At 46.2% G+C, this 9,002-nt stretch overlaps 1 pseudogene; it reads left to right on the plus strand.

The window, feature by feature from the left end:
* Positions 1 to 477: 477 nt before the first annotated feature.
* Positions 478 to 2,663, plus strand: LOC148477683 (uncharacterized; annotated as a pseudogene).
* The last annotated feature ends 6,339 nt before the right edge of the window (positions 2,664 to 9,002 follow it).

Here is a 9,002-nt window from a genome sequence, read left to right on the forward strand (position 1 = left end):
AATACTAGCAGGGAGGACTGCTATATCTGTTTCACAGTTAGCTAAGAGTACTGTCTTGAAGGGCTATCTGAATATGTAATGTGATCCTGAGATTGTAGTTGCATTTGTGAATTCTGTTTTACTCTGAAATGCAGTTATAGCCAACAGTAATTACAATACTGTATGTTGATTTGCATAACTGACCTTTTATTCACCAAAGTACCATGACACCGTGTTCCAGTTAAATAAAATTCATAGTCACTGTTCAAACAAGTAGTGACTTTGCTGGGGGGTTCTCTGGGGGGTCCTTGTCTCTCTGCACACCGACTAAGGGATTCCAGGAGTGGAGCGTGGTCCAAAAGCTGACGGAAGGTCGTGACCAATTACAAATACCGAAGGAAGTAGTTACGACACATACAGCGCTCATCAACGCTCACCCCTTAGGCTGCTATTACAACTTGGCGTCCGCGAACAGGATCAAAGCAAACTACAATAGACATGATGTCAGAACCCCAATCTCCTACATCAACGTCAGGCCGAAGATTGAAGCAAACTACACTTGACCAGATGTCAGAACCCCAGTCTTCTATATCAACGTCAGGCTGAAGATTTTTACCTGCAATAAATGCCTCACCCAACAGAAGGAGGTTACCAACGACAGAGACTTCACCTATTACCATGCCATATTATTTTGGGGCCCCATGGCTACCGGCGTACTCAGGAGACACACGTACACCAGGTACGAGTACTTTCAAAGAATTTAAAGACAAAGGGCCTGATTCAGAGCCGCTCGTAAGCGGCCGCTCGTTCGTTCCGAGCGATGTTTGCACAACTGCGCATGAGTACGGATCGTAATACGCATGCGCGAACCAGTCAGTGCAGCCGAAAATCATTTGTTCGCTAAATAGCGAATGCCTGCTATTTTGAGTGACAGGAGGAGGCGTATGTGGGTGGTAACAGGGGAAGGTGCTTGAAAATGGGGAGTGGAGATCAGAACGCAGGTGTGCTTAAAGCTCAAAACAGGCGTTTTATGGGTGTGCATAATTAATACAGCAGCGTCATTGCCCACGTCACTTGTGGTTTTTTTTAAGTCAGAACTGCTCGCAACATTGCGGTAGGAAAAACCAACCACAAGAATAGCGAGCAGTTCATACGTCATTCGATGTACTCGATTAATCTCATAAATAGCGGACATGACGTATGATGCGAGCGGCCAGGGGGCGTTTATTTAAAAATTACGACTGCAAGTTTTGTTCGCTCGTTCAGACCTAGAGGCGTCAATAGACCGCAAAGAGTGAACGGTTAATTTGAATAGCCACCCCTTTTTTCTGAACGAACGACCACAAATTGCGTCCGGCTCTGAATCAGGCCCAAAATGCAGTCTATGTTTCGGCTATATCCACTGAGCGACACGCAAAAAGTAGAGATCTTGCTTGGACAACTGAAAGGGCCTGCACGACGTGAGGTCAAAGCGTGGTCTGATGCACAACGTGAAACAGTGGAAGCCATATTTAAAAAATTAGCCAGCATCTTTGACTCATGTTCCCTGTCAGAACTTAAGGGCCGTCTTTATGCTAGAAAACAAAAACCTCAGGAGTCATTAAGGGAGTTTACCCTGGGCCTACAGGAAGCCATGCGTACTATTCAAGCCTTAGAACCACGAGAGGCAGAACAAGAAGATGAAACCCTCATCAACTTATTTATTGAAGGGTCGCAAGGAGAAGCGACACGTTCCCAATTGAGAATGTGGAGACGTCAGAATCTGGAATGCTCATTCTCTGAGTTTAAGGAGGAAGTGTTACAGATCCTTGGTCTAAACCAGAATGCCGACCCTGAAGATCACGAATCTTTAGAACATTTAGAAAATGAGAACTTGGATGAGGTCAGTCAAATCCTGAGACCTGAGCTCCTAAGGGGATGGCCACACAACAAGTACAGTCCAGTCACGATCCGATCGGAGTCCTTACAAGTAAAATCACAGAATGAATGCAAAATATGTCAGAGCTGGGTCGAGAAGTGAAAGAGATCCGACAGGAACAAACTGGAGCCAGGCACAGAGAATGGTGCCAAGACCGTGGCAGGAGAAACCGATCAAACTGGCACATCCCACGAAATTCAGGTCGACGCTCAACGGATCAATTTGATTCCCAGGGAAGACCTATGTGTAGGTGGTGTAAACAGAGCAGCCACATCGAAAGAAATTGCATCAGTGAAGCTTTAAACGACGAGATCCCGAGGTGAGGGACCGACCCTCGGGAGGAGTCACGTCAGTAGGTCCATCGTCGCAGGAGTGGTGGCCTCGAGAAGTTGGAGAGTGCCCCCACTTGAAGATCCAGATTAACGGCATAGAGGTGCCGGCTCTACTGGATACTGGCTCACAAGTGACCTCTATCAGATTCACAGAGTTCCTACGGTATTGGGATGAACAAGAAATAGTGACCCCACAGACTACTTGGCTGCAGCTACTTGCTAGCAACGGGCAACAAATCAATTATTGCGGCTATTGGGAAGCTGACTTGAATATCGGCAAGGCTGAGCTCACGAGGCAAGGGTGTTTGGTCACCACAGTACAGAGTGAACACCTACCCCCTGTTATTCTCGGGATGAATGTCCTCAAAAATTGTCCCGACGAATTGGTGGAGGCTCTCAAGATGGAGATGCGTTCCGCCACCCCAAAGGAGTGAAACACAATGCAGCAGACCGTGCGACTGCTTGAGGGGCAGAAGAAATTTTCCAATGCCCGGGGAGAAGTGGGAAAAGCCAGAATTGCTGACCGTCGGCCTATTCTCTTGAGACCCAATTAAGAAAATGTTTGGTGCAAGGCCAGGATTGGACCAGGTGGTCAAAATTACGAGGTCATACTCGAATCCTGCAACTCTGATGGACAATACCCCTTTGCCATAGCTAGGACCTTGGCGAAAGTAGAAAGTGGAAGAGTACCAGTCCGGATAATGAATCCACACAGCTATCCAATAAAGCTTTTTAAAAATTGCCCGGTGGCACGGCTTATCCAGGTTGACTTTCAAGATGTGTTTGGGGAGAGTGTACCAGTGGCCCACCAGAGAATAGTGACTGGACAACTGACAGCTGCTGACAATGAGACTCCCTGGTGGAGTGTCAAAGCTAAATAATTGGCTGAGACAAGTTCAGTTTAAAATTTAATCGCGGCGACGCCATCTTGCGACTGGCCACAAGACGCCATCTTGAAAATGAGATCGCAAGACGCCATTTTGCGAATGGCCACCTAAGCGCCATTTTAGATAAACTCACATTTTAGTACATGTGGCGATGATACTATTAGCACCATGCGATTGCATTTTTCACCATTTCTCATACACACATTAATACGCACAATTGCGCTGTTAACTAGTCGCATATTAGCGAATGCATAGGACTTTGTATGAAACCACTGTTTTATTAGCTTTATGCGCACGCATCTGCCCCAAGTTAACTAGCGTCCTTATATCAAACCCTGAATACCCACACATTACATATTCACACATAAGGTTCAATAAGCTTTAAAGTGTATGATTTAAGTTGGTCCAGTTAGTTTAAATGCTGAGAATTAAAGGTATTTGATAACTAAGGTATTATACATGCTAAACAAGTCATGTTTGGTCTTGTACTGATGCGTACTCTTTTTACAGTATTCCGTTGTTATCGGTGGGAAGGTCGCATCATGCAAACTCAAGTTATGGATCGCAGAGCCTACAAGCAACAAAATGTATATTTCATAAACAACTGTTAGAATGTTGCAGGGGGTGTGAAGAGGAAGATCCCCAGCTGTTAGAGGCAGGGAGAGTCTATTTGAACCAGCCTGTTAAATGTGCTGTAATAGATGCTTCTCCCCTGGGAACCAATGACATCAGCAACAAACTTCCCTATTGTCCTGTTTATTCTGGGGGGATATAAATATGTGTGCACGAACGCTGTCTCTCAGTCTTCGTGCTGAACGCTGTATGACTAGGGGTCTCTTGCTGATGCTTATCTCCGGGTCCGGAAGCACCTGCGTATGTATACTGTACTTGGGTCTGTATAATTTTCCTTTTGCGCCTAAATTGTGTCTAGATCAATTGCGTGTAACTGTCTGAACTTTTACCTGAATAACACTTGTGCTTTGGAACCACAGATTCCAGGTCTAAGTCTTTATTTATGGTATGACTGCGTACGCAAATTAGCGTCATCCTTAGAAGGTATAGGCAGGATATTTGAAGGTATAGGAAAGTGTGTATAGAGGTTCTGATCCAGTATCGTTAGTAGCGAGATACAAATCGGGGATTCAGACACCCCAGAATAGAGGCATGAGGGAGCGCTCCAAGTGGTACAGGATAACGTGGAGGCGTTTAGTCAACATCCCTCCGACTTTGGGAAAGCAGAAGGTGTCCATCATCACATCCCCACAGGGACTAACCCACCGATCAAGGAAAGGCATAGGCCACTACCACCGGCCATGTATCAACCAGTGCGGAGTATGCTCGGGAGATGAAAGAAGCTGGCGTAATCCGGGAGAGCCACAGCCCATGGGCAGCACCACTTGTGATTGTGAGGAAGAAGGATGGCAGTCTTCAATTCTGCGTAGATTACCAGAAGCTGAACGCAGTGACGCACAAGGATGCCTATCCGCTGAATAGAATCGAGGAATCTTTAACAGCGCTGAAGACCGCAACATATTTCTCCACTCTAGACTTAATGAGTGGGTATTGGCAGATCCCGATGGCCCCGGAGGACTGGGAGAAGACTGCCTTCACCACACTAATGGGTCTCTTCGATTTCGAACGGATGCCATGCAATGCCCCAGCCACCTTCCAAAGAGTCATGGAACATTGCCTTGGACATCGCAATTTCGATATGATCCTTTTGTATTTAGACAACGTCATCATTTTCTCCAAAACTTATGAAGAGCACCTGAAACACCTGGACGAGGTACTTAAACAGCTGATCAAGTGTGGTTTGAAGCTAAAGCCATCGAAGTGTCACTTGCTGAAACCGAAAGTACAGTACCTTGGACACATCATCAGTGCTGAAGGGGTGAAGCCAGATCCTGAGAAGATTCAAGTGATGTGAGACTGGCCTATACCCAGAACGGTGAAGGATGTCCGTAGCTTCCTATTGTGACCGACGACAACCCGCTGGCACACCTGTTTACCGCCCGCCTGGGAGCCCTAGAGCAAAGGTGGATGTCACGCCTGGCCAACTTTCGTTATACCGTGACCTCCCAAAGCGGGAAATCTAACGGCAACACCGATGCTCTGTCCCGCCTGCCTACTGCAGACGTCGCAGAGGAAGATAGAGACTGGGATGAAGATGTGGAGACGCCATTATTCAAGCCTCCAAAAATTAAGCCACGCATCGTAACCTCCAATCCTGTGTCTGCCACAACAGATCCAAGGCCAGATAACCCTCACGCAGACACCCTTGGATTTGACTGGGAAAAGATTCAGAAAGAGAGCCCTGTACTACGAGAATTAATGGATATCATTTGTCGGAAGAGCCATCTAACTAAGCTACAGAGGGCTGATGCTGACCCAGAGTTGATGAAACTGCTTAGACACAGAGATCGCATCAAGCCCAAACAGGGGCTAATCGTTCGAGCCAGCCTTGACCCCAGAACACATCAAAACATTGTTCAAATAGTTGTGCCCAGACAACAGGCAGAGTTCCTGCTCAAGGCTTATCATGACCAATCTGGACATTTTGGAACCCAGAAGACAGAAGCTGTGCTAAGAAAGAAATTCTTTTGGGTAGGAATGAGAGAGGACGTTGAAAAGTGGTGTCGAAGCTGCGTAGCCTGTTGCCTCAAGAGGACCCCTGTGGCTAGACAGAAAGACCCACTACATCCGATAAAGAGCCAGCGTCCACTGGAAATCGTCACCCTTGACCACGTTAAAGTTGAGCCCAGTCCAAGAGGGTTTCAGTATGCATTGACCATCACCGACCACTGCAGCAAGTTCCTGGTAGTTGCCCCAGTACGTTATCTGACCGCAAAGACTACCACCGAACTCTTCCTCAAGCACTTTGCCCGGCCATATGTGTACCCTGATCAGATCCTGACAGACCAAGGCACGGCATTTGAATCACAGTTGTTTCAAGAGCTCTGTACCTTGTATGGATGTAAGAAGGTGCGGACAACTGCCTATCATCCTCAATGTAATGGTCTGTGTGAAAGGGCCAACCAGACTATCATTGGAATGTTAAGAAGTCTCTCCATGGAAAAACGATCCCAGTGGCCTATCTTCTTGCCAGAGCTTGCATACTTGTATAATAACACTGAACACTGCTCCACAGGTTTCACACCTTTCTACCTGATGTTCAGAAGGCAGGGCAAGCTGCCCATGGACTTAGAGCTGACTCCTGAAGTGGCTGAACCTGCGGCTACTGCAGCTACCAAAAATGAGTGGGTTCGCAAACACAAGCACCGGATAGAGACAGCCAGAGAAATTGTGCTGAAGAAAATGGGGACTGTGCAACACCGTCAAGAGAGAAATTATAATTCTGATGCCAGAGCTACGCCCTTACAAATAGGGGATAAAGTCTGGAAGAAGAAAAATCACAGTTCCAGCAAGTTGGATGCCATGTAGGAAAGTGTCCCCTACACAGTGGCTGGTATTCCGGGTGATGGCCTATATGCCTACCAGATCAGAAGGGAGAGAGATGGACAAGTCAGCACAGTGTCTAGAGAGCAGCTGAAGTTGTGCACTGCGGAAGTTCCAGCATTACCACCAGTGGATGTGTTCAGGGCAGAGAGACGGGGATCTCCTGGGGGCCCTCTTTTCAAAGATCCCATAGAATTGCTAATGTTTAAGTGTGGCCCGCTTTTGCTAAATACCACAGGGGGTGTAACCCCAGAGCCATTAGCAATTCAGCCCATAGAAAGTGAAACTGATTCCTTTCCTGTCATTGACCAGGTTGAGAATGATAGACCTGCCACAGAGGTCAGGAGGTCAGAGCATAGTACGGAAGGTGCTCAACCCACAGAAAGTGAAGCTGACCCCTTTCCTGCCACTGACCAGGTTGAGAATATTAGGCCTGCAGCAGAGGTCAGGAGGTCAGAGTGTGGCACGAAAGGGGTTAGACCTTTGAGATACCGATTTATAAGTGGTCAAAGGACATTTATTTATATATATATATATATATATATATATATATATATATATAAATGTCTATACTTACTTTTTGTTGTAAAGTTAAATGACAAATTATTATCTGCCTGGAGTGTGAAGGAGTGTTGATAAGGACTTTTTGTGTTACTAATGAGATTGCGTGAGAGTATGTGATGCCCCAACATAGACTGTCTGGCCCTAAGGGAAGGTCTTGTTTATGTGAAAGAACACTGGCATTGAGGGGGTTAATCATTCCCCTCACATTGTGACATCAGTGGGTAGCAGGAGGGCTTTAGGACCCAGGGGACTCAAACATAGTGAGGTGAGGAGCAGGAAGAGCCCTGAGAGAAAAGAGCAGCTTGACCTGTGAACTGAGGAGGCGGAGCCTGTTAGGAGGGAAAACAGAGCTGTGAGGAGAGCTGGGCTGACAAGAGCAGGCACGGAGCTTGTCAGGATCCAGTGTGAGCTGCAAGAATCAGCAAAGAGCAGAGGCTGCAAGGGCTGCTGAGTGAGAGCCACACTGCAGGTATCAGTCGCTCAGATAAGGAGAGCAGGCAGCGAACGAACATACGACGGGCAGGAGCTGCGCCTGTGATACTGCCACGGGTCTGGGACTGACGGCAGGGGCCAGGACACCAGTTTTAACCAGGAGCCGCAGACATCCGAGACAGCTGATCCTTCGGGTAAGCCACAAGGGAGACCAGCTGAAGGGGGTGGCCAGATAAAATAGAGATAGCACAAATGGACAGGTCAAGAGCCCTCAGTGCTCATCCCCAATTGTCAGCCTACTAGTTTGTTCCTCAGTGTGGAGTGATCCTGCCAACCATGCACCCAAGGAAAGGACTTTCAGTAACTAGGCAGCCAGTATAAGCAAGCTGCAGTATTCAGCCTACCCACTGTAAGGAAGTGAAAACTGAACTCATACTCACTACCCTAATCTACAGGGAGATCTGTATAACCTGCTGCACTAATTCTACAGGGAGATTGCCATAACTTGCTATTCTAGTGCTACAGGGAAAACAGCAATAATTGCTACCACATACTTTGAGAACTGTGTTGTCTGCTACCAATACTAGCAGGGAGGACTGCTATATCTGTTTCACAGTTAGCTAAGAGTACTGTCTTGAAGGGCTATCTGAATATGTAATGTATGTAATGTGATCCTGAGATTGTAGTTGCATTTGTGAATTCTGTTTTACTCTGAAATGCAGTTATAGCCAACAGTAATTACAATACTGTATGTTGATTTGCATAACTGACCTTTTATTCACCAAAGTACCATGACACCGTGTTCCAGTTAAATAAAATTCATAGTCACTGTCCAAACGAGTAGTAACTTTGTTGGGGGGTTCTCTGGGGGGTCCTTGTCTCTCTGCACACCGACTAAGGGATTCCAGGAGTGGAGCGTGGTCCAAAAGCTGACGGAAGGTCTGGACCAATTACAAATACAGAAGGAAGTAGGTACGACACATACCCCGCTCATCAACGCTCACCCCTGAGGCTGCTATTACAAAAGCATTGGTGAAATGCAGGTAGGATATGATTTATAACCTCAATAGGCGGATCATGTGACTTGCTATAGAACTGTAAGTTATTAACTGTATGTTCATTTATCAACTGACCTTATAGTGTAATATTATTTTAACCTAAATGATAGATTATAGATAGATAGAAATTGCAAAATGCATGCAGGATGTGATTTTTCACCTCAGTGTGCTGACCATGTGACTTGTTTACGTCATAAACAGTCTTTATGATGTCACAGCTTTGGTAGAAAGTTCACCATTTTGTAGACAACTGTCAGTTATCAACTGAATATGCTGATATGACATGTTACAATGTAAGGTAGGCTTACTTTAATCAGTATAATAATAGATAAATAGTAAAGGTGCAATGCTGGTCAGATGTGATTTATCACCTTAA

This window comes from Taudactylus pleione, unplaced genomic scaffold (genome assembly GCF_031769625.1).
Source record: "Taudactylus pleione unplaced genomic scaffold, aTauple2 ptg000699l, whole genome shotgun sequence".
NCBI classification, from domain to species: Eukaryota; Metazoa; Chordata; class Amphibia; order Anura; family Myobatrachidae; genus Taudactylus; species Taudactylus pleione.